Consider the following 24952-nt stretch of genomic DNA (forward strand, 5'->3'; position numbering starts at 1 on the left):
CATCTGGGGATGCATATATGGAGAGTATCTTAGTTTACTGCTTTCATTGTGTGCTTATTTATGTCTTGTGGGGATGGGCTGCAATGAATTTGCCTACAGGTACGCTAATCACGAATGCGTAGATTGAATGTAGCTGACGACTAGCTATATATCGAGAGAGTACGTGTTATACCACCGACATAGAACGTGATTGCCACCTTAGGCTGGCAATTTTGTGAGGACGAATAGGACGAGCATGCATCATGATTGTGTTTGTGCATAAATATGCTTCCCTCACCTTGTCCTAATGCTAAGTAACTTGTGATCAATGTGATGTCACTATTTTCCCTATGTGAAGCTTGCCAAAATGCCTTGTCCCATGCTGCTTGAATAGCTATGCTTGAAGTTAGTGTGTGATTAGCTTTGCCTCGTATGTTGGCTTCCAAAGGAAATAGATGACGAGTTAATAGTTAACAAAAAGTTCACCCCTTTGAAAAACTAAATTGTTAAATGTAAGTAAAACTTGTTTTGTAGAGATATCCACCTACTCAGTAAAAAGGAAATAAAAGATAATAGTACCTTACCACCAGGTTAGCATGTTTATGTGTAGTGGTGTTACTATAGGTGATTGCTTATTATGTACGAGCTTTGTGCTTAGTAATAGTCGCTTAAGCTAATCGGATTGAGTGTTTCGAAATGCTTGCTTAAGACCATGATGTAGGCGTGGATGCTCGTTATCTAGGTAGTGACGTAGTTGTCACCCTTTTGTCCTCGGTAAGCATACAAGTGTCAAATAGCTTTATCCTAAAACAACGCTCAAGTTACGTAATCGCACAGTTGTCGTCTCCAATTAGGTTCTCTCTTGGAGCCTGTACACGTGGTTGCTAGCCTTGAACGTTGTGCTATGAAGACTTTATCTATGCCTTTGCTTGACCTTAGGTCCAAGCTTAGTTTCCTTGAATGCTTGCATGTTTCGTGGTTGTCCCGCTCCTGTGTGGGAGGACCCTGCTCAAAAATCCTTGTTGGACCTTATTGCTCTTTCTCCTACGGATGAGCTAGTGCAACGCTAATCGCTATCTACCCTAGCTTTGGAACCTTTTCTACGCAGATCATGTCATTGCTTTATCAACTGAATCCCTAGTTAGTGCAATGGCTCTGTCCCTCGAATCTCATGTATTTTGTCTCCAACTCTTTCAAGTCTCTGGATGTTTATCAGTCTTGATCTCATGTTGCTGCTCGACAAGACCAAATCTCATGTTAATCTTTATCCGGTAATCACTTTGGTGGACACGAGGCGTATATGGAAATTAAGCAAGAGTCTCCTGCTTAGTTGCCTTTGGCAATTAGGCTATATTCTTTTGCGCTGTGTTTTGATCTTCTGATCGCCTCCTTGTTGATTCCTAACCTTGTGACTATCCTTGTTTGCTATCCCTCTTTTGCACAATGCTTGTTCTTACAATCTAATTGGTGCCACTAGAAATTTCACTTTGGTTGTTTGTCTAGTAATGGTGCCACGATTAGTGATCTATGGTGCCATGACGGAACCTAGGGCCTCCTTGTGGGTGGCCGACGCATGGTTGTGCTGCTGGGTGTGCACTGGTATCAAGGTTTCTAGTCATGATCCATTGCCGAACTATACCGATGTGTTATTTTCACGTGAGCTCTTCCTTGGTTATCTCTCTATATCTTATCGAAGATCCATATATCAGACCGAAAGTAATAGAGCTTCCTTTTGAAGTCACAAAAAGGATAACCTTTGAAGAACTGGTCACTGACATAAACAATAACAGACTGCAAGAGGTGGTAAACAAGCGACTCTACCTAACTGTCCCTGTAATGATGTCGATCGTCTGATGAGCAACTTATGTCATCCATGTTGGATCAGAAAGGTATCCAACACTTAATGTTGGACAAGTTATCAATCTAATGATAATGGATGGCGATATCATGTGGTGTAATAGGTCACCGGGTGCTCATGAACCTCCCGTTCAAGTTCTTGATCTGTAGGTGCATGATGGTCATATAGTTGAAATCAACCATCTCTAGTGTGACTCCTTATCTGTAGACTTTGATGGCGACCATCTGTTTGTGCCTCGATTACAATTATTGTTGTGGTCAAGAGTAAGAAATTGGAACTTTGAGTGTTGAGAGATAACTGATTAGTTACTAGTCGGAAGCTTAACCTCCAACTAGGTGACAACTTTTTGCTAATTACGAAGGCTATGTCTCGTAGAGCAATGTTAAGCAATGTAACAGCAAGTCGTTTAGCAATGCAGCTACTGCTTTGTTTTCCAAAACCTGTGCTATCAAGTCAATTCCATCTTGGACAATCACACAGATAGTACAAGATGTTGTATCGGCTATGTAGGAGCTAGCGAAAGCACATCCCTAGTTTCGATCAGCATCATTGTGCCCTAGGTACCACAAACGGATTTGTTCAAGGTTCTATTGGACCAAGTGCCAGATAATATTCATAAACGGTTCCTTGTCCCTGTAGGAATGCCCTACATGTGGAATAATGCTTTGTGCCCTGCGAAAATAGCCCACAAGTCCAATGCTTGTGCATCGTCAAGTTGGTGTCTAGATCAACGGCGGAAATTGTTACCTAAGAAACATGTCAGGAAGACTATAGCCTCCATCTTCAGCTAGAGAAAGGCTACTGCTGCTATGAGAAAGGTTAGAGAGTGCAAAACACACACCTCAACGTGTGAAGCAAAGAAAAGGGAGAAACACGAAATCTGTCCAGATTTTGTGGCACGAAACCGGTTATCTTCAAGCCGGCGATTAGTGACTCAAACGAAGTTGGATTGACCCCAAACTTCGTGATATCATTCCTTGCTTAGGATCCTTCAATGTCTTAAGTTGGTTTGAGTATTGGTTGAGTAAAACATCGGATTTGAGAGATATCTTATCGGCTCGGTTTGCTGCCATTTCAGAACAGAGCAGTTTTAGTAGATGAATTGTTTGGATGGTCAAACGGTGTCCGGTTGAGTTGAATTTTGGTGAGTAGTTAGAAGACCCATGGATTTACATGCCCACCAAAATTTGTGCATATTGAAACAGTAGTTTGTGAGATATGAATAGAAAACAAAAGGGTACAGAATCTGCAATTTCGCTGTGACTGCGATCATCCTTTGCATTAGACGGTTGTGTTTGTAATTCATACCAAGAAATTACAACTTGTAGGTGTATGGCTGTTAGATAACCCTCCATACCCTTGAGAAGATTAATTGCACCCCTATGTGCCTTGCTTTTGCCCTCTTAGATCAGCAATGCGTGAGCAGTCAAGGTGTTCTAGAAGCCAAATTGTGCTCTTGCAATTCGAAAGTAATTGGAAAGGTGTCAAACCATAGATTTTTGGATTGTGGTTTTTAAGATATTGATTGACCTAAGAATGGAAGCCTCGATGTCAAATATAGTTTAAGAAAGCTAGTTTTGCTACGATGCAAGTAAACCCAACTTGCTGTGCAACTGCATCATGAAGGCAAATTGTACTTAACCTGCTTGGTAGTGAACTAGTCCCTAGTTTTGTGATTACTTGCAACTTATGTTGCCCTCCAAGCCTCGCCAACATCCTTCTGCATCAATGGTTCTCTAATGCTGACATGCCTTTGGTGTCTTCCATGTGTTTTACCCAATAGGTTGCATCAGATTCAACCTAGATCACTGTTGCAACTTGGATCCAAAGGCTCCCTAAGGAATGATCATCGAGAACGTTGAGCCGATAGAGTCAGCTATTGCGTTTACCACTCACTCGATAGACTCAGATAATACAGTGTTGTTATCAGAGAAAGAGCACTGCACACATGGAACATTATGTAGCTTTCCATCAGTTGACATATGAGTGATTGCACCGCTACAAACAGTTTGGATATTGGTTAACTAGCTTCTCGTACCCTCAAAGGATGTTTACCTCGTCTATGATCACATTCTTTATGGAAAGTTGTGCTCGAGCCACTTTAGTAGATAACTGCTTTTCAAACCTTGTGAACAAATATAGCAACGTTGCAAGGAATAGCCATCAACCGACTGCGATCTAGTGCAAAGTCCATAAGTTCTATGCTATATCCACTAGGGAAGTAGATGCTACAAGTATTTAGTCTACGTTTGTATCACTCTTCGTACATCGAGGATGAAGTACGTAGGACAGTGCTATCTTGGATTCCTTCCAATGTAATGATGCTTTATAGACGCCAGCGAAGGAAATTCTTTAGACAACAACTTATGACGAAGAGCAAGTATCAGAAAGTGTCGTGAGCAACTTGGTCCCTCTGATACTCTGAAGTTAAGTAGCCTAATGCTATCACTGATGTTGGAAACTGGATGATAAGTTTCTCTTCCCTTAAAAGTCTTTCGCACCGAATCTCGGGACGCGATTCCTTTAAGGAGGGAGGGCTATAACACCCCAGGTGTTTGTCACCAGTTAAGCAATGGGTTTGAGCTCAAACATGACATGTCAAGTGGTAATCAAGGTGTCAAGATCAAATCTACATGATGGAGCTCCAACTTAAACTTGGGCCACGCACATTTGCTTACATATGGACCCTTGTTAAGATTATGCAAGAGTAATGTTAAACATGCTTATTCCATGTACATTACATCCCCATGCATCCATCTAGACCCATGGAAAAGTTTCATGAAGTTTGGAATAAAAAAGTCACATGAAATGATAAGTCATATCTTTGCATGAATTACTTTATCAAGTAGATGGAAACCTATGATATCAACCAAACCTTGCAACCTTGTTCCAACAACTCTAATTGAACTCTACAACAAAAGTTATGAAGGGTTCGTGTTGAGCAAAGATGGAGAAAATATCCGAAAATCATGGAAACCCTAGATTCTTTAGCAAAAAGGGCTTTGCGTTGACCGAGAAATAAAGTTGACTTATGGACCTGATATGAGGTTTGACCAAAAATGAAAGTTGAATAAAAGTTTGATTATAACAAACTTTGTTAAAATACCAAGTCATGATTCGGTTTCAAAATGGATCAAAACAAGGCTCAAAGTCTAATAGAAAAGCTGAAATCAGCCCGACAGTGTTTGCAGTCCGGAATTCACTGACATCGACATTGACATCCCGCGTTCTCCAAATTTTGCTAAGCAACTTGAGTTGGTCCAAAAATAAAAGTTGAAGGTTATATTATGGAGAAGAGCATACAAAAAGTTGCACTGAGTTTGACCGAGTTTTGACATCCGAAAGCGAATTCCCGTGACTGTTATCAATGCGCTGACACTATCACTTTGGAGCATAGTTAATCGCTAATCCATAGCCCTTATGGTAGTGCACCTTAAATAGAAATTGTAGAGCATTCTGTGGGCTACAAATTTGCTTTTGGACCCATGTCCAAATTTGGACTACAAACGGCCCAAATCGGCTCCCCACCTTGCCTACTCTACTGCCCACCACGTGCTCGGTAAAACGCCCTAATGGGCGGCGTGTGTCCAGGGCATGGCCGCCATGTATAGAGCGCTCCCGCCATGGCTTACACGCGTCCAAGCGCCACGCCACATGCTGCCTCATGCCCTGCTCTTCCAAACTGAGCGCCCGAGCTGCCCAGCACTCATTCGCTCGCCCTCCCATCGCCCTCTCGCTCCCTGCCTCTCGCTCGCCGTGGCCGCCATTGACGCCGAGCAAAGCTTGAGCTGCCACTGCTATAGCGTGCTCCCTCTCCTCCTATACTACAGTGCCTAGGCACGCCACGCTGCTCCTCCGTCGCCGTCTCTTCTCTGGCCGAATTCGTCGCTGCCGTCACCAAAGCTGCCACTGCCCTGCTTGCCGTCCGGGCGCTGCTCGGTTGCGGCGCCGCTGCGGGCTGCAACCGGCCAAGGCCAGGGCCAGGCGCGGCCACAGCTATCCACGACCAAGCCCCAGCACCACCCCTCTGTGGCCGCCGAAGCCCCTTCCCAGCCAGCCGAATCGGCCACCGGCCGGCCTTCGCCGACGACCTCCTCAGCTCTCTGTTCTGGAAGAAGGCGAGGGGCTTCGCACCAGAATTTGATGAAAGGGAGGTGTGTAACTGCAAGGATATAGACTTGAGTGAATAGTGCCAAGAAGGATCGATTCGCTGATGTTTAATTTGTGTTTTCTGCAGGGACCCCGATGCAAGATTTCAATTTCCTTTTTTCTCTGGTTTTTACAGATTTGAATGCCCCAATTTGAAAATCCATAGTAATTAGTAGAAAAATCCTAAAATAACAAATGTGGACTTTTTGGAATCCTTGTGAAATTCTCTATGTACTAGATTAATAGTATTACTTGTTTTAGTTTAAAGGTTTAGCTGTTTAAAGTGGCATGTCAGTTTCTATCTATGTTTTGGATAGAGATGCAATTATTGAATTAATTGGCCCTCCTAACTGTAGAATCATCTTAATATGAGAATAAGAAAGTTGTAGGTAACTTCATAGGATTTTCAAAAAGTCATGGTTCATATTTGTTGGAGGTCTAGAACTCCAGTTGTGCTTCTCTGAAGTTCTTATCAGTTTTCTATACCACTGCTGTTGGGTTGCAATTGTAGTTTTGCTTGTGCAATTATATTCGTGGTGTAAATGATGTTTACTACGGTTGTAGTGAACACAAAAGTTGTAGCAAATTTCATGATCTTGCTTGTGTTCAAATTGTGAGGTCATAGGCCAGATAGTGTAGGAGTTACATGACTTTTAAGTATTTGGTCAGGTTTTAATTGTATTCTGAGCAGATCTGAAAGATGCTAGTGTTTGATCTAGTTATGATTTGAATGAGCTTTTGGTGATAATATCAAAGTTGTAGAAAATTTCATAAGCTTTCCAGAATGTCTTCTTGTAAGTCATTTGGATTTGTGTAACTCCAGTTATAGCTAAATCTTGTAGCTGCTATTTGCATATCCAGAAATTGGCAGATTCCAATTATAGTGTTTGCTTGTATATTGTTAAGTGTGACTTATGCATTAAATGATGACTGAGTTAGAGCACCTGAGATCTTGGGAAACTTGTGTCATGCTTGGTGTTGTCGTCTTCTTTGCTATCGTGGGATGATAAATTGTGCGATATTTAAAGTAGGCAATGCGAAGTGCTTGTGCATATTAATGTAACCTTGTGCTTGTCTTACTTACTGCATGCGATGCATTATCTATTGCACTTCCATGTATTCATACACTTGCATATTGCATCTCATCTAGGTACGCTAGATGCACCACGTGAAGGATGTGATGTTGGAGCCAAACCCGAAGACAGCGTTTGATGAATCTATCCCGAAGATGGAAGGACTAAGCAAGTGCTAGGACCTAAGATGTCACCAGGACGGTGCAACCTAACTAAACTGACTTGTGTCGGATCCTAGGCAAGCCTCGGAGCATATTAAGCATCCTAATTTCTGAAATGCAGTTAAAGTATTATTGTTACATATATATTGTTGCATTAAGTTTAGATATTGGATGCAAACACTTGCTGCATTGGTTATCCAATCCTTGTCCAGATATTGATACCCTGAATCCTATGTAGCTCAGGCTCGTGTAGTGCTTAGCCCTGCTTAAACATGGTAGAAGTCAGGTGATTTTCTGTCACCTGCGAGATATAGGAAGATACATATGGCACGGTTGGCTATATTTGCTATCGTGGAAAAGAACCAGTCTTAATTTGAAATGAAGACCGGATGAAGGCTTGCCGATTTGCAGTGACTCCGTCTGTGTCGATTAAGGACTAAATCTTGGAGCCTTTCCTGTTCATGTTGAACGCATGCCTCTCTCTTAGTTGGCCGTGTCCGAAGACCGACCGCGAAGCCGAGTAGCTCACCTCAGGTCGGGAGTCGATAAGTATAAAGTGCGCCTCGGAAGGGAGCCATAGGCGTGAGTCCAAGGGCAGGTGATTTAAAAGTCCTGATCGTCCTGGCAGAAGGGTAATCCCTGAGAGTACTGGCGCTAATCGAACCCGCGAATTTGGTTCCTAAGTTGTCCTAAAGGTGACCCACGACTACCCTTGCAAAGTATGCCAGGGTGAGAGTTAGGAATACCCCCTCAGCTGAGTTGTAATTCGATTCGAGTCGCCGTCTCTCCCGGTTAGTGAGAACTTGACGGGCTTATCTCTAAAGTAGATACACTAAATAACCTAATGGTTCAGAAATGATGATATGATGATGACAGCCTTATTATACCTGCTATGGTTAATATTGTTTGCCCCTAATAAGTGAGTGCTCTAGTACAGGTGCTAATCTAGTGGGCAGGTAAATGATGATAAGCTTGATGCTAAGTTTTAATCGGTCACTACATTCATAAGCTCTTTTATGCAACTGTGTTAAGCTAGCCCACCTTATAAGCCTTGCATGACCCTTGGTGTCCTTTATTTCTAGTTTTGACGGGTAAGTCTAGCTGAGTACCTTCTCGTACTCAGGGTTTATCCCACCATGTTGTAGGTGAAGTTCTCGGCCTGTGAAGATGGTGGCTAACCACCGGTGGCTCAGTGATTCTATAGTTACTTCTCATCTATATGCTTTTGTCGGATGATGTCACTTATGCTAGCAATGTATTTGGAACATATATTAATGTAATCTTTTAAAAGCTATGTTGTTTTCACTAATCAGTTTTGAAACCCAAACTTGTACTATTATTTGTGAATCCACTTGTAATATTATTTTCCGCTGCAACCCTGTGTATGTGATGTGTATTTGCTTAATCACGCGATCTTGGTTGTGATGTTGATTTACCGAGGTCTTTCGGGACACTCGGCGGACTACCGGGTTTATATGAGTGAAAGTATGTGTGTGTCAACGTGTTAGCGGGGACAGCCATACTTGATCTTGTATAAATTGGGCGGTTCTGTTACAGTGGCTTCGCCGACCTCTTCTAAAACTTACACAAACGACGCTGTTTTGAACGAGCTCGCGTCGAACCCCAAATCCAGCCTACTCGATGTTCTAACCAGCTATCCTGGTCCGTGATCACATACATTTCATTGCCATTAACCGAACGTTCTATAGCACTTTGACTTCGCCAACCATTCGATCAGAATACTACGTAGTATTATATGAAATGTAACCACGGACTCATGTTTCATATGAACGTTTCACGGCTGAACATCAATTTACAAATCATGTTATACACATGTGCACATAATTATGATGCGCATGAAATGTTTTAGCAAAACATTACAATGTAACACCGGGGTGTTACATGTGGTCACTTGGGATAGTGATGCTTCCTCAAGTGATGATGATGATAGTGATGATGACAAGACCACCAAGAAGAAGGCACTTGCAATCATTGTTATCAATGAGAAGTCTTCTCTCTTCGACACTCCATCATGCTTCATGGCTAAGGCCACTAAGGTACAAATTTGTGATGGTGGAAGTGATGAGGAACATGATAATGAAAATGAAAATGAAAGTGATAGTGATGATGATAAACCTACTAAGGATGAACTATTTGACATGCTAGAAGATGCTAAAGAACACTTTGACATCAAGAGAAGGGAATGCAAAAGCTTGTGTAAGGAACTAAAAGCCCTTAAGCAAGCCTTTGATGAGCTCAATGCATCTCATGAGAGGCTAGAGGAAGCCCATGAGAAGCTTGGCAAGGCTCACAAAAGGCTTGACAAGGCTCATTCCTCTTTGCTTGATGAGCAAAATAAAAAGAAGCATGTTGAAACTTGCAATATAGGCTTAACTTGTGATATAATTGATGAATCATTATCTATGCCTATCATTATTGCTCTCACTAATCCTTCTTGTAGTACTTCCACTTCCACCTCATCTAGTAGTGATGGTTTCACTTGTGATGCCTCACTAATGGTTGAGAATGAGAACCTCAAGAAGGAGGTCAATAAGCTCACTCACACCTTGGCTAAGGCCTATGGCGGTGAGGACCGCTTGCTTATGTGCTTGGGTAGCCAAAGAGCTTCTCTCTATAAAGAGGGATTGAGCTATACTCCCAAGAAAGGCAAGGCGGCTTTTGCTCCTCACAAGACTAGTTTTGTGAAGAACAATGATCGATTTTACACTAGTTGCAAGCAAGTTGGTCATAAAGAGCATGAATACAAAAATAAGAGCAAAAATGCTAATGTATCCTCCATTAAGCTTGATTCTTTCTATATGCTTATAAAAAATGCAAATGGTGTAAAGGCTAAGTTCATTGGTAAACCATAGATTGGCTCAAAGAAGAAAGCCATTTGGGTACCAAAGAGCTTAGTGACTAACCTTCAAGGACCCAAGCAAATTTGGGTACCTAAAAAGAATTGATCTTCTTTTGTAGGTCAATTACAAAGCCAGAGGAAGGCATTGGGTTCTTGATAGTGGGTGTACTCAACACATGACCGGTGATGCAAGAATGTCCAACTCAATCAACACCAATGACAGTGATGGTTATGATAGTATCATATTTGGTGACAATGGCAAAGGCAAGGTCAAAGGGCTTGGTAAGATTGCAATATCCAATGACATGAGCATTTCCAATATGTTGCTAGTAGAGAGCTTGAACTTCAATTTGCTATCCGTGGCTCAATTGTGTAATCTTGGATTCAAATGCATATTTGGGGTAGATGATGTAGAGATCATAAGTGTAGATGGCTCTAACTTGATCTTCAAAGGCTTTAGATATGAGAATCTATACTTGGTTGATTTCAATGCTAGTGAAGCTAAATTATCTATATGCTTGTTCACTAAGTCTAGCATGGGTTGGTTATGGTATAGAAGGCTTGGTCATGTTGGAATGAAATAATTGAATAGATTGGTTAAGCATGATTTGGTTAGAGGCTTAAAAGATGTTGTGTTTGAAAAGAATAAGCTTTGTAGCTCTTGTCAAGCCAGAAAACAAGTTCGAAACACCCATCCTAAGAAAAGCATGATGAGCACTAGTAAAGCATTTGAGTTATTGCATATGGACTTGTTTGGGCCAACTCAATACACTAGCATTGGCGGTAACAAATATGTCTTTGTGATAGTGGATGATTACACTAGATACACTTGGGTATTCTTTCTAGTGGACAAAAGTGATGTGTTTGCAACATTCAAATCATTTGTCAAGGGCATTCACAGTGAGTTTGAAACAACCATCAAGAGAGTTAGAAGTGATAATGGTAGTGAGTTTAAAAACACTAGAATTGATGAGTTGTGTGATGAATTTGGAATTAGACATCAATTCTCGGTCAAGTACACTCCACAATCAAATGGCCTTGTTGAGAGAAAAAATAGAACACTCATTGATATGGCAAGGTCCATACTTAGTAAGTACAATGTGAGTCAATCTTTTTGGGCTGAAGCTATCAACACTGCTTACTATTGTAGCAACCGCCTCTATTGTCACCCATTGAAAGAGAAGACATCATATGAGCTCTTGAATGGTAGAAAGCCCAACATTACATATTTTTGGGTCTTTCGTTGCAAATGCTATATCTTGAAGAAAGGCACTAGATTGGGTAAGTTTGATAAGAAATATGATGAAGGATTCCTACTTGGTTATTCCACTACAAGCAAAACATATAGAGTTTGGAATTTGAATAGTGGTACTCTTGAGGAAGTTCATGATGTTAAATTTAATAAAACCAAGGGTTCACAAGTAGAGAATGAGAACTTGGAAGATGTTAGAGGCATCCAACTTTCAAATGCCATGAAGAACATGGATGTTGGTGAATTGAGGCCTAGGCAAGTGAATGATGATGAAGATAGTCAAGTACAAGTGCTCTCCAACTCAAATGTGCAAGATGATACAAATCAAGCTAGTGTAAGTGGCTCTCATGATAATAAACAAGATCAAGTGGCTAGTACATCATCTCAACCTAATGACCAAGCAAGTGCAAGCAATCAAGTTCCAATACTCCAACCAACCAATGTTGCAAGGGATCATCCATTGGACACTATAATTAGTGATATTTCTAGAGGTGTACAAACAAGATCAAGATTGGCTTCATTTTGTGAACATTTCTTATTTGTGTCATCCATTGAACCAAAGAAGATAGATGAAGCATTGAAGGATGTTGATTTGGGTGAATGCTATGCATGAAGAATTGAATAACTTCACAAGAAATCAAGTATGGGAATTAGTAGAGAGACCAAAGGGACACAATGTGATTGGAACCAAATGGGTCTTTAAAAACAAACAAGATCAAGATGGGATAGTAGTAAGAAACAAAGCAAGATTGGTAGCACAAAGATATACACAAATTGAAGGTCTTGACTTTGGAGAAACATATGCTCCAGTTGCTAGATTGAAAGCAATTAGAATCTTGCTAGCCTATGCTTGTGCTCACAACATCAAGCTCTATCAAATGGATGTCAAGAGTGTATTTCTCAATGGTTATATCAATGAAGAAGTATATGTTGAGCAACCTCCCGGTTTTGAAGATGACAAGAAGCCCAACCACGTATACAAATTGAAGAAGGCATTGTATGGCTTGAAGCAAGCACCTAGAGCATGGTATGAGAGATTGAGGGACTTCCTACTCTCTAAAGGGTTCATAATAGGCAAGGTCGACACCACTCTTTTCATCAAAAAGATTGGCAAAGATTTGTTTGTATTGCAAATCTATGTTAATGACAACATATTTGGATCAACCAATCAACACTTTTGTGATGAGTTTCGAAAGATGATGGCTAATGAGTTTGAGATGTCCATGATTGGAGAGTTAAGTTACTTCCTTGGTCTTCAAATCAAGCAATTAAAGAATGGTACATTTGTGAGTCAAGGCAAGTATATCAAGGACATAATCAAGAAGTTTGGCATGAGTGATAGTAAAGCCATTAGCATACCAATGGAAACAAATGGTAATTTGGATAGTGATGCAAGTGGAAATATGATGGATCAAAAATTGTATCGGTCTATGATTGGAAGCCTACTCTATGTGACCGCATCAAGGCCAGATGTCATGTTTAGTGTATGCATGTGTGCAAGATTTTAAGCCTCGCCAAGAGAAAGTCATTTGAAGGCTACAAAGAGAATATTGAGGTACTTGAAGCATACACCAAATGTTGGTTTGTGGTATCCTAAAGGAGCAAAATTTGAGCTAGTTGGTCACTCTGACTCGGATTATATGAGATGCAAGGTTGAAAGAAAGAGCACCTTGGGCACATGTCAATTGTTGGGAAGATCACTTATTTCATGGTCATCAAAGAAGTAAAATAGTGTATATTATCAACCGCCAAAGCAGAATACATATCCACCGGTAGTTGTTGTGCACAAATACTTTGGATGAAGGCCACTTTGAGTGACTTTGGAATCAAGTTCAAGGAAGTGCCATTGTTATGTGACAATAAGAGTGCAATCAAGTTAACCAACAATCCGGTTCAACATGTAAGAACAAAGCACATAGATGTCTGCCATCATTTCATAAGAGATCACCAACAAAAAGGGGATATTTGCATTGAGAGTGTAGGCACCGAAGATCAACTTGCCGATATATTCACCAAGCCATTGGATGAGAAAAGGTTTTGCAAGCTAAGGAATGAGTTGAACATATTGGATTTCTCAAATATGTGTTGATGCACCCCCCCCCCCACTTAGATGACATGCCTCTCCTTCGAGCAATCCAAGGTAAAAGTTGATTGGCATGGCATATATCCTTGCTAAGGACATGTTTAGTGTATCTAGACATCTTTCACATTTAATAGGCTCATTCATGAAAATCAAATGAATTTGATGATTATATGGTACCACTATTGCTTCTATGCTTAATTTGATCTATTGGTAGCATATGACATGTTTATGGGCTTGTAAACCTAGTGTTTAATCTAGAAAATGAGCTATAAGTGTTTAACTCAACATGGTACAAGATAACCCTTATTTGGAGGTGTGAAGAAGCTTGTCCTTGGATCAAACCGAGTTAAATATCTTTGGCAAATATTCTAGTTTGAACCAAATTTGGGAATATGATCCTCACCACATTGATTGACATTGATAATCCCAACCTATCTATATTTTGAACCTTTGTGGTCATTGATGATAAAGGGGGAGAAAAACAAAGATATTAGTATATGGGGAAAAAATAAAGATATTAGTGTACTAAGATAATGAAAAGACAACAAAGGGGGAGAACTTGACATAGGGGGAGAGATATGACAAAGGAAAGGGATCAATTAAAATTTTGAGCACACAAGTAGGGGGAGCAAGCTCATGAACTTGTATGGTGCATTTGAATGTGCATTTCATATGTTTGCTTGCAAGGCACAAGTTTTAAATTTCAATATCCATGCTTATGTGGTGTATGCTAGTTGTAGGTTTGAATGATAAAATGAAAATCTAGCTTGCATAAGTTTATCTAGTGATTTCATTTCCAAGTGTTTCCAAGTGGTATCAAGCTAACCATGGTGCTAAGGATGGTATAATGGTGCACTCCGATTGGTATCATGCTTCAAAGGCTCATCTTTTATAGCTTAGCATCATTTGGTAGACATTGTCTCCTATATTTCCTATCTAAGCATATGTGCAAGCTACAATCCAAACTCTTAACACATATGTAGGGGGACCAATTGCTACCATTTGGAGTTCACAAAACTTGTCCATATCCTTTTACACATAGTAAATATGCTTGGACAAGCAACATGGATTCAATTGAATTTCAATTCATATCTTTGTGAAAGGGTTGTCATCAATTACCAAAAAGGGGAAGATTAAAAGCTCTAGTTTGGTTTTGGTGAATTGATGAAACCCTAAGTGCTAACCTAGTTTTATCAAGTGATCATGAGATAGGTAGCACACTCCAAGTGGTGAAGCAAATGAAGATCATGACATGACGATGGTGATGCCATGGTGATGATCAAGTGCTTGGACATGAAAAGAAGAAGGAGAAAAACAAAAGGCTCAAGGCAAAGGTATAAATTGTAGAAGCTATTTTGTTTTGGTGATCGAGACACTTAGTGAGTGTGATCACATTTAGGATCGATAGCCGTACTATTAAGATGGGTGAAACTCGTATCGAAATGCGGTTATCAAAGTGCCACTAGATGCTCTAACTCATTGCATATGCATTTAGGATCTAGTGGAGTGCTAACACCCTTGAAAATGTTTGTGAAAATATGCTAACACATGTGCACATGGTGATACACTTGGTGGTTGGCACATTTGAGCAAGGGTAGGAAACTTCACCGACGCCCTAGACAGAAAAGATGGAGGTCACTGTGAATGACCGGACGCTGGTCTCGGAAGGACCAGCGTCTGGTCAGGTGGAGCATGAAGACACTGGCGTCGGTCTCTGACCGGATGTTGGGTCACTTAGTGACCGGACGCTGGAGGGGTGTGTCCGGTCCTGCTGATGTGGCAGCGCACAGAAGAGTCACCGTGTGACCGGACGCTGGGTGAGTCCGGTCGAGCATGACTGGACGCGTTCGGTCGTGAAAAGTCATCTCTGAATGCTTACTAGAAACGACCGGACGCTGGGGTTCAGCATCCGGTCACTTTGAGCTGCTGCATCTAGGCGTCACTTGATCGTTGAGATCGGGCGGTCAACATTTGAAGAGAGGGGACACGTGGCACGCATCGCGTGACCGGAGCGTTCGGTCACCCCGTGTTGTGCCCAGTGAAGGGGTACAACGGCTCTATTTTATGGGGGCTTCTATTTAAGCCCCATGGCTGGCTCAAGCTCACTCTCTTGACCATTTGCATTGACATAGCAATCTTGTGAGCTTAGCCAAAGCCATCCCACTCATCTTCATCATTGATTCAACATTTTTGTGAGATTAGGAGAGAATTCAAGTGCATTGCTTGAGTGTTTGCATCTAGAGGCACTTGGTGTTCGTGTTTCGCTGTGGGATTCGCTTGTTACTCTTGGTGGTTGTCGCCACCTAGACGGTTTGGAGCAGCAAGGATCGTCGAGCGGAGGTTGGTGATTATCTCCAGCTCCGATCGTGGTGATTGTGAGGGGTTTGACCTTTCCCCAGCGGAGAGCCAAAAGGTACTCTAGTGGATTGCTCATGGCTTATGTGATCCTCATCTTGTGTTGGTTGTGCGGCACTCTATTGAGGGTTTGGCGTGTGATGCCAATTAGCGTGTGAACCTCCAAGTGAGTGAATCGCCACAACGAGGAGTAGCTTTACGGCAAGCAAGTGAACCTCGGTAAAAAATCATTGTGTTTATCATTTGATTTCAAGGTGATTGGTCTTCATTGTTATTCATTCTTATGATTGATTGGCTTTTTCCTCAACACGGCGGTATAACCATCTTGCTCACTCTCTTTACTTTGCCGCAAACTAGTTGTCAAGCTCTTTAGTGTAGCTAGTTGTGAGAGCTTGTTAGTTTGGTTAGTGTGGCTCTTTAGCTAGCATTTGAGAGCACACTAACTTAGTGTAGTGATATAGCTTTTGTGTGGATAGAAACTATATAAACTAAAATTGTGGTAGGTGGCTTGCAATTTTAGAAGGCTAGCGCAACACTTGCTTCATCTCATAATTGTCTAACCGGTTTGTTAAGTGTTGTTGTAGAAATTTTTAATAAGCTATTCATCCCCCTCTAGCTATTAGGAACTTTTAGATAGTGTGGAACAGGTGTGAGGAGATGGCAAGAACAAGAACGAGCATTAGAGTGACAATGGCGGTGTCGAGTGCCATTGCAGCAAAGCAGGGGTCAGCGTCACGGTGAAGGTGCTTGCAAAGTCAAGCAGCAGTGATGACGGCCACAACAGTGAAGGCTCGGCCGAGACGTGCGATAAAGCAAGCACGACATAGGCGAGAAAGAGGCGTAGTAGGTCCTAGAAAGGGGCATTGCACATCCCACTTGAGCCCTGCCGCACGTCCTAGCCTCAGTGCCCTACACCACTGTGGTTGGATGAAAAGGTGCAGCGCGTCGTGGCAAGCTAGACCACGATAGTAAAGTAATACAAGTTTAAGAAGTTGAGTATGTATTTTGAAAGTATTAGGACTAGGATGAGAGTTTGGGATAAATTTAAGGAGCTGAATGTGCAAATTTAGAGAGCTATGCGTGCAATTTGCAAGTACTAGGACCGGATGAGAATTTAAGACAAGTTTATAGAGGCGAGTATGCAATTTTTAAATACCTAGATTTGAATGAGAACTTAGCACAAGTTCAAGTGAAAATTACTTAGCTTAGAATTAGAAAACGCATCCCCGCAATATAATATCATGCAGATCCTATGATAAATACTACACAGGAACCATCCTCACCGGACGTACGTCATCAATAATTGTGTGTGCAAAATTGTATGCCAAACACTACTACAGAAATCTACTGCAGAGGCGATTGGAAAGCCTCTGTAGAGGCGGCTGCCTCTACTTTTTCGTCGATTTGTAGAGGTGGCTAGGAACATGAGTTGCATGTAGAAATTGATTGTAGAGGCGACCTCAGCCTCCGCATGTTCTTCCCCTAATCACACCACCCATAGGACACTTGTGTCTAATTGAGATAATTGTCCTCCTCATTTTATCTTTATTCAGTTTTCAATCGAGAATTTGAGACCCTAAACAAATTCAATGAAAAAGTTGTCAACTTCAAAGTTTTATAACCTTTTGAGATCTACAACTTTGGTTTTGATCATTTCTCCATCTGAGATCATTCGAGAAAATTGAGTTTCAAATGTAAGAAATTCAAACGTAATTTCCATGCATAGATGAATTCAAATAAAAAAATTGTCAACAACAAAGTTGCATATGAGATCTATAACTTTTATTTTGATCATTTCTCCATCCGAGGTCATTTAAAAAATTCGAATTTCAAATGTGTGAAAATCACATGTAATTTCCCTTGGACAGATTATTTCAAATAAAAAATTGTCAACTACAAAGTTTTATAACTTCTTGAGAAATACAACTTTCGTTTTGGTCATTTTTCATGTACAGATGAGTTCAAATGAAAAAGTTATCAACTATAAAGTTGAATAACTTTTTGAGATCTATAACTTTTGTTTTGGTCATTTCTCCATTTAAAAAATTTGTATTTTATTATGGAGCTTCAATTTTTAGAGGCAGCTGAAATCGATTTCTAGATACGGTAGAAATAATATCGCCTCTAAAAATCGATTTCTAGGTGTGGCCGAAAATAGAGCCGTCTCTAAAAATAGAGACATTTATAGAGGCAGATGTAAACAATAGCCGCCTTTAAAAATATATTTCTATGGGCGGCTATAGACATCATTCAAGCCGTCCAGTTAAACACGACATGGCCCACTTGCACCGGGCTAGGCACGGCACGCCAAGCCCGTGGGCATTGCCATATTGGGTTCGGTGCCTGGCCCGAGCAGGGTGACAAACGGGTTTCGTGCCGGGCTATCTTGACCCGAGCTGCATGATTATCTATAGAGGCGGGTGTATATTAACCCACCTCTAAAAATAACGGGGCTGCTTCGAATCCTACTAGATCCTCGTCAAATCAGCGTGCCGCCAGTGTAAGCAGCGGCGGCGGCGGTGGCGCCACTGGATCTGGGGGGGCTCGGCTGCGGACATGCGTGCATCGGTGGTCTTAGGCTTCTTGCCGACGAGGGCCTCGGCGGCCGGAGGGCAGGGTCCGACGGCCCCTTCCTCTTCTTGTACGTCCTTGGAGGAAGACAACGGCTTCTTCTTGGCCGACGGGGTGGCGGGGTAATCGGCGCCACGGCGGGCACCTCAGCCATGGAGGCGGGTGGAGCGGCCATGAAGGATGGCGCCACACACTGCCCCACAACCTCCAACTTGAGATCAATCAATTGATCAGAAACACAACAGCCATAGCTTGGCAGGCCGCAGGCATGGATAAGGCCTATCTCGCCGTCCTCTCCGTCGCCTTCCTCTTCTTGCTCCACTACATCGTGGGCCGCGTCGGCAGCGCCGGTAAGAGCAATGGCTCGCAGCACCTTCCGCCGAGCCCTCCAGCCATCCCGTTCCTCGGCCACCTCCACCTTGTGAAGTCTCCGTTCCACGCGGCGCTGACCCGCATCGCGGCGCGCCATGGCCCGGTGTTCTCCATGCGCATGGGGTCCCGCCGCGCCGTGGTCGTGTCCTCGCTGGAGTGCGCCAAGGAGTGCTTCACGGAGCACGACGTGAACTTCGCCAACCGCCCGATGTTCCCGTCGATGCGGCTCGTGTCCCTCAACGGCGCCATGCATGCTCTCCGTGTCCAGCTACGGCCCGTACTGGCGCAACCTCCGCCGCGTCGCCACCATCCAGCTCCTCTCCGCGCACCGCGTCGCGTGCATGACGCCCACCATCTCCGCGGAGGTGCGCGCCATGGTGCGGAGGATGGACCACGCCGCCGCGGCCGCCCCCGGCGGCGCCGCGCGCATCCAGCTGAAGCGGAGGCTGTTCGAGCTCTCCCTCAGCGTCCTCATGGAGACCATCGCGCAGACCAAGACGTCCCGCACCGAGGCCAACGCCGACACGGACATGTCGCCCGAGGCGCAGGAGTTCAAGCAGATTATCGACGAGCTCGTGCCGTACATGGGCACGGCCAACCGGTGGGACTACCTGCCGGTGTTGCGTTGGTTCGACGTGTTCGGCGTGAGGAACAAGATCCTCGACGCTGTGAGCAGAAGGGACGCGTTCTTGAGGCGGCTCATCGACGGGGAGCGGCGGAGGCTGGACGATGGCAACGATAGCGAAAATAAGAGCATGATTGCCGTGCTGCTCACTTTGCAGAAGTCTGAGCCAGAGGTCTACACTGACACTGTGATCATAGCTCTGTGCGCGGTGAGTGCTTCTTCTACTACCATATATCACCTCTCTTATCTTGACAAAATACTAATAAGTAGCCCATTTTCTCAGTTTACTGCAAAACATTTTCAGTGACTGTAATTGAGAGTTATACTTGTTGACCCATACACAAACTATCATGTTTTTTTCCACTCGGGAACTACCCATTTCCTATTACGATGAACGGAAATACAAAGCATCCAGCAAGTTTACAGATAAGGCAGAAAGACAGGAGATAGGAACATCGATACTGCAGATCACCACGCAGGGAGATCCCAGGATCGAGACATCAACCCTACAACCAGATATAACAACTACTGTAACTGTAACTTGCCAAAGCCTAACCCAGCAGAACCAAAACAGATCTAACCAAGGTTAGCATGAGAGGCAAGATACACAAACTACGATGTGATGCATACTTCATTCTTTTCTCCTTTTTCCTGCATCACAAGCGTTGCTGTCACCTTTTTGCTGGATCTGGATAATTGGATCATGTGACTGACTGTAGTTTTCTCCCTTTCTCTGTGATGAAGAACTTATTTGGCGCCGGAACGGAGACCACGTCCACGACGACGGAATGGGCCTTGTCGCTCCTGCTGAACCACCCGGAGGCCCTCAAGAAGGCGCAGGCCGAGATCGACGCGGCCGTGGGCACCTCCCGCCTGGTGACCGCGGACGACGTGTCCTCACCTCGCCTACCTGCAGTGCATCATCAACGAGACGCTGCGCTGTACCCTGCCGCGCCGCTGATGCTGCCGCACGAGTCCTCCGCAGACTGCAATGTCGGCGGCTACGACGTGCCCCGCGGCACGATGCTACTGGTGAACGCGTACGCCATCCACAGGGACCCGGCGGTGTGGGAGGACCCGGCCGAGTTCAGGCCGGAGCGGTTCGAGGACGGAAAGGCCGAGGGGCGGCTGCTGATGCCGTTCGGGTTGGGGCGGCGCAAGTGCCCCGGGGAGACTCTCGCGCTGCTGACCGTCGGGCTGGTGCTCGGCACGCTGGTCCAGTGCTTCGACTGGGACAGGGTTGATGGAGTTGAGGTTGACATGGCCGAGAGCGGCGGGCTGACCATGCCCAGGGCCGTCCCGTTGGAGGCCCTGTGCAAGCCGCGCGCAGCTATGCGCGATGTTCTTCAGAAGCTCTAACCATCTGATGGACCGACTTGTTGGCATCGTCTAGTCGAGTCTGATAGTGTGCGACATAGCTACCGAGCACATGTATTCGTGTTGTGTATATGAACAGCTGTTGATTGCCTTGTACTAATTGATCTTTGCCGAGTGTATGAACGGATTCTCTGAAATGGAAGTGAATTTTCTTTTTCTCGATGGTTACCAGATGTGAATCGACCTTCTCTCTATGGGACCGTCCCATCCAATTTTTCCGGGGTCTTATGTTCACTACGGGTACTGCATGCCTTTTTTTTTTTAGAATCTTGTACCTTTTTTTAAACTATACACAATATGATGCACCCAATTTTTTTTGCCAGGGGCCAGCCCAATTGCAGCTAGAAGTCGGCAATGAGCCCAACTGCATGTACTCCCAAGACCCAGCCCAGAGTAGCTCCCCAGTAGCTAGGTGGGCCTGGCACCTCACCAAGGGTATTTGACTTTTGCTCAAAAAAAAACAAGGGTATTTGACTTCACCATTTTTCACCAAAGTCCGATTTGCCTCCTCTAATCATAAAATTGTCTTTCAGGGCATGTTTGGTAGAGCTTCATCTGATTTCATTCTCTATAGAAGTTGATTATCTGAGCAAAGTGATTCTGTGGCTGAAAGTGGTTCTTTGATTCTTTAGCACAAGCTCTCAAAATCACGATGGCAGAATCAGGAGAAGCTACTTTTTTAGCTCCCAGCCTCTTAGTTCATTTCAGAGAATCAATTCTCTCTGAAAAACTATTTGGCAGAACTCCTGCTGGATTCAACAGAGAATCAGCTCTGAGAGCTTTGCCAAACGGGGCCTTAGACTCATCTTTTGAAGCCTATTTATTTTGCTTCTTGAACGATTTCGAAAGAGAATTTACTCACCGACATAGCAACATCCCTTTTGTCTCTCATTCCCCCAACCACTCTTCAACTCCCTCCCTCTCTAGCTTGGATGAAAGAGAAGGGGAAGGAGGTGAAGGAGACTCCAAGGATCGAGCTTCTCGATCATCTCTCCACTTCATAACCATTGAGGAAAGAAGCTCTTCATCTACATCCCCATCCTCATCTACGTTGAGGTGTTTTATGGTGGTCCATATGCTCCTATGGGCATGGGGACTCCATGGGGTAGAGTGAAGGTCAATCTCCATCAAAAAGTCTGATTGAACTCAACAACTTTCGTGGAAGAGTATGGATCCATCTCTCCCAATAAAATAAACGATTTTTTGTGTAGGTGTTTTTGACCTCTGACGAAGAAATCCAGCGAATCACACCTGCTAAACCTAGATGGGTTGTAAATGGAACATGGGTTTATATAGGTTCAAGTACAAGATGTCCTATGTCCAATTTATGAATAATGTTTTTTTGTTTGTGCACCGGATGTAGGGGTTTGTAGGGACGTTGGTGTTAATGATTCGAATGCCCATTGGTTAGTACATACCCTTCCTTATATAGACTTGGGTTAGGGCTATAGATCGTGTCCTACGATCCATTATAGAATGGTTTCCTAGTCGTTACAAAGAAATCAAATTAGATAAGATTATATGTATTCATTGGTTTCTATCTATAAATTGCATGTCATGTCCATCAAGCCACATGACGCACCCAGGTCGATTCCTCTTCCGGTCAGTCAGCCTCACTCACCCCTGCTGGGGTGCCAGTTTAGGTCATGATGAGCATACTCGGGACTTCTGTAATCAAAATTTGGGCTCCTCTATTTTTTTTTAAATTTGAATTAAAAGCTTGTTTATGTTTTTAATATTGGGTTGTACGGTAACTGTTCTTTTGGGCCAAATTTAACTAAAGTTTGGAGATATTTTTTTAATCTAAGGCACTGTTTTATTGTGTTCTGAGTCCAAAATTATACAATATTTCGCTGTAAAAGACACGTTGTGATTCACAATTATTCACAAGAAAAAAATGGGGAGCAACACACAAGCACGCTATATAGTGCAATGGGTCTAAAGATGGCAACGGGGAATTCCCCGTCGGAGGTTGCCTCCCCATCCCCGTCCCCGCGGGGAGAAAAAATCCCCGTCCCCGTCCCCGCCAAAGCTCACGGGGACGATTTCTCCCCCATCCCCGCCCCCGCGAGGGGAAAAATCCCCGTCGGGGATCCCCGTCCCCGCATTTGTTCATCAACATTCAAGTTAATTCATCATCATTCACATGAGTTCATCGACACAATATTAGAGTACACCACGAATCACAATCCAAAAATAGCTAAATAGCAAGAAGCAGGATATTAATCATCACAAAGGTGTAGAACTAGGGTTATTGCTGTTATATATACTCAGAAGACATTGGGCCTTCGTGGGCTGGTTGGGCCATCAGGAAAGAGAGCAAAGCCTGTATATAAACGGGGCGGGGATGCGGGTATCGGGGACGGGGAATGCTCCCCCAGACCCGTCCCCGTCAAACCCGACGGGGGACGTTTTCTCCCCGTTTAGATCCCCGTGGGGATATATTTGACTCCATCCCCGTCCCCTAATAGGGGAATTCCCCGCGGGGAATCGGGGATCGGGTCCCCGTTGCCATCTTTAAATGGGTCTATGCCCCTATTTGGGACCGCTAATATCACGGTGGCAGTCAAGAGAAGCCAAGAATCCCACCAGACGCCGCGTGGTCTGCTCGATTCTTATCATCACGTATGATTCAACCACTGCGAGAATGAACTACTAAGATGATTTTATGTACCGCGGTTCCCCGCCACAACATGTGGTGAGAGATCATGGTCCCAAACAAGACCTATAAAAGATGATACAGCCCATCCAACGAGAAACTTAGAATCGGGACTGTTATGAAAAAACTACAATTCGTCGTGACGTGGTCGTAGAGAAAACTGCACTCAGATGTCCCAAACAAGGCCACAGCCCACAGCAGGAGTGAGCCCATTCGACGAAAAACTTAGAACCAGGACTGTTATGAGAAAACTACAATTTGTCGTGACATCGTCGTAGAGAAAACTGCACTCAGATGTCTCAGAACACTTGGACCCTCCTACTGTACTTCAAGCTATGCTATTATATTGGACGTAGATGAACCCAAATTGCGGCGCCGACTAGGAGTACAATGCCCGGGCAGCCAAGCGGGGTCACAAACAAGACCTATAAAAGATGATACTACAGGAGTGAGCCCATCCAACGGAAATTAGAACCAGGACTGTTATGAGAAAACTACGATAGTCCTGATCCACTGATGTCACTGGGACTCGCATGCGGCTGCCGCCGAGCCCTCCCGGCGCCATCCCGTTCCTCGCCCACCTCCACCTCATCAAGAAGCCATTCCACGCGCACGCTGTCCGGCCTCGCCCAGCGCCACGGGCCGGTCTTCACCCTGCGCTTCGGCTGCCGCGACGCCGTGGTCGTGACATCCCCGGCGTGCGCCTGGGAGTGCCTCACGGAGCACGACGTGACCTTCGCCAACCGCTCGCTGCTCCCCTCGCAGAGGCTCGTGACCTTCGACGGCGCCGCGTTCGGCACCGCCAGCTACGGGCCGCACTGGCGCGACCTCCGCCGCATCGCCGTGGTGCAGCTCCTCTCGGTACGCCGCGTCGGCGGCATGTAGGGCATCATCTGCGGCGAGGTGCGCGCCATGGTGCGGCGGCTGCATCGCGCGACGACGACCGCGGGCGGCGGCGGCGCCGCGCGGGTCGAGCTGAAGCGCAGGCTGTTCGAGGTCTCGCTCAGCATCCTCATGGAGGCCATCGCGGAGACCAAGGCGGTGCGCCCGGAGTCAGACGCGGACGACGACACCGACATGTCGCCAGAAGCGCAGGAGTTCAAGCAGGTCATCGACGAGGTCTTCCCGTACGTCAGCTCGGTCTGGTGGGATTACCTGCCGGTGCAGCGGTGGTTCGACGTGTTCGGTGTGAGGAATAAGATCCTGGCTGGTGAGCAGCAGGGACGCGTTTCTGCGGCGGCTGATCGACGCAGAGCGGCGGAGGATGAGCGACGGCGTCTGATCGACGCCGAGGGGCTGTTCGTGGCGCCGTTCGGGATGGGGCGGCGCAAGTGTCCCGGAGAGGCGCTCGCGCTGCAGACGGTTGGGGTGGCGCTGGGATCCCTGATCCAGTGCTTCCACTGGAGCAGAGTCGACCGCGTGGACGTTGGCATGAGCGAGGGCAGCGGACTGAGCATGCCCAAGGCTGTTCCGCTGGAGGCTTTGTGTAGAACTCGTGAGGTTATGTATGACGTTCTTCAGAAGCTCTGATAGGACGGACACCTCGGTCGTTCACGGTGTGCACAATGCACTAAGTAA

At 44.6% G+C, this 24952-nt stretch overlaps 2 pseudogenes; both read left to right on the forward strand.

The window, feature by feature from the left end:
* Positions 1-18514: 18514 nt before the first annotated feature.
* LOC136469002 (cytochrome P450 81Q32-like) lies at positions 18515-20842 on the forward strand (annotated as a pseudogene).
* Positions 20843-23424: 2582 nt separating this feature from the next.
* On the forward strand, positions 23425-24896 carry LOC136469171 (cytochrome P450 81Q32-like; annotated as a pseudogene).
* The last annotated feature ends 56 nt before the right edge of the window (positions 24897-24952 follow it).

Source organism: Miscanthus floridulus, chromosome 1, assembly GCF_019320115.1.
Source record: "Miscanthus floridulus cultivar M001 chromosome 1, ASM1932011v1, whole genome shotgun sequence".
Lineage (NCBI taxonomy): Eukaryota > Viridiplantae > Streptophyta > Magnoliopsida > Poales > Poaceae > Miscanthus > Miscanthus floridulus.